The sequence below is a fragment of the Elephas maximus genome, chromosome 4, assembly GCF_024166365.1.
Source record: "Elephas maximus indicus isolate mEleMax1 chromosome 4, mEleMax1 primary haplotype, whole genome shotgun sequence".
Lineage (NCBI taxonomy): Eukaryota > Metazoa > Chordata > Mammalia > Proboscidea > Elephantidae > Elephas > Elephas maximus.
The window spans coordinates 113,844,359-113,846,553 of NC_064822.1; positions in this window are offsets into that span (position 1 = coordinate 113,844,359).

Genomic DNA, 2,195 nt, shown 5'->3' on the forward strand with positions numbered 1-2,195 from the left:
CTCAGGGGGAGAGTAAGTGGGAGTATGGAGTAAGGTGTATATAAGCTTATGTGTGACAGACTGACTTGATTTGTAAACTTTCACTTAAAGCACAATAAAAATTATTTTAAAAAAAGAAGATGAAATATTAAGAATTACAATAGGACTGTAATACAAGCATCATTTTAAGAGGTTCTTTAGACATGCAGATGTGATAATACCAGACAGAAACTCAGATACAAAGAAATGAAAATCTCAGCAGTGGTAAAATTAAATGAGATATAAAAGTCGGTTTTAGAACTGCTTAATCATTCTAATGCTGTGATCTTTCAGAAGCAGATTGCCAGGCCTCACTTCCAAGTTGCCTCTGGGTGGGTTTGAACCACCAACCTTTTAGTTAATAGTCCAATGCTTACCCATTTGCACCAATTAGGGGCTTGGAAGGTGTCTATGAGTCGGAATCAACTCGATGGCAATGGGTTTGGTTTTTTATGGTTTAATCATTCTAAAAGATAACTGTTTAAATTTTTGAAAGTACCTGCTGTTTATAACATGAGCAAAACTAAATGTACAACAAGAGTACGAAGAATGGGAGGAAGAAGTTAGAAGTATGGTGTTGTATGGTTCTTATACAATATGTGAGTTGTACAATATTATTTGAAAGTAGACAGTAATTAATTAAAGATGTACATATTAACTCATAATACCACCACTGAAAGATTGTTATTATAAAGGTAAAGCTAATAATCCAAAAATGGAGATAAGATGAAATTGTAAAAATACTCAAGCAATTCTTTCTATTTCTATTCCAATGCCTTTTGGTGAGTGAACATTCTTGTATTTCAATTTTTTTTTAATTTGTTGAGATACAATTATGGTCCAAAATATGGTCTGTACTGGTGAATTATTCATGTGCACTTAAAAATGTATGGCCTGCTCTTGTTCAGTGGTGTGATCGATCTATAAATGCCAATTCGGACAAGGTATTCATTAGTGCTACTCTAATCTTTTATGTCCTTTTTAATTTTCTGTATACATTTTCTATCAATGAGACAAGAGTATTGGAATTTCTCAATATGATTACGTATTTGTCTGTTTCCCAATCCTCTACTTTGAACACAGCTATCTATTCATATCTAACAGGATGCCTGGTACGGTATTTTATAAGACCTTCTATTTTATCCAATATGACAATCTCCACAGGAATGGATTCAACTTTACCATCTTCCTAGTGGTTTCCTATTTGTCCCATCTATTTACACACCCTAGAGTATCTAAATGTAAAAGACAGAGAAAATAAGTGTTGCTGAGGATTTGGAGCAACCAGAATTCTCTACACTACCAGTGGGAGAGTTGATTAGTACAATGGCTTTAGACAACTATTTAAAGCACCTACTAACGCTAAACATACACCTAAGATCCAGCATCCTTACTCCTAGTCGTATACCAAAGTGAAGGCAGTTCATATGGCCACCAAGTGACTTGTAAAAAAAAAAAAATTCATAGCAGCTTTGCCTATCATAGCCCTCAACAGGAAAAATTTAAATCCATAAATAATAATAAAAAGAATATACAGATATATATTCACACAATGAGAATAAGTAAACTATAACTATATGTAACAACATGGATCATACCAATAAAACATAGAATAGAAGCAAAAACGTGATATGCTTTCATGTATACAAACTTCAAAAACTTTTAAAATCAGTTACAGAAAAGTCAAGATTACTGTCACCTTTGGACAAGAATTTCTGGGTATTAAGGGAGATCTTTTGAAAATATTCTGTCAGTTATCCGGTTCTTCTGGATACATGGATGTATTCACTGTGCAAAAATTCACTAAGCTATAAGTTTATGATCATGCACTTCTCATTACAGATGATATACATTAATTAAAAATTTACTCAAAAAATTATAATAATGGCCTTTTCTCAAATGTAACACAGAGAAGTGGGTTTTACCAAATGATTTTACCAAACATTTAAAGGTGGGAAAACACCAGTCTTACATGGATTCCCCAAGCTAATAAAGAATAAAATAACTTATACATTTTTCAGCTAATATTATAAAAGTGTTTCGCCTTGATACCAAAATCTGTCAAGGACAATGAAAGCAAGAAATAAATCAGGCCAATCTTACACCTGACCACATATGAACAGCAAGAAGGAGAATGTCCAGAAATGACAGCAGAGATAGTAAAAAAAAAAAATTTT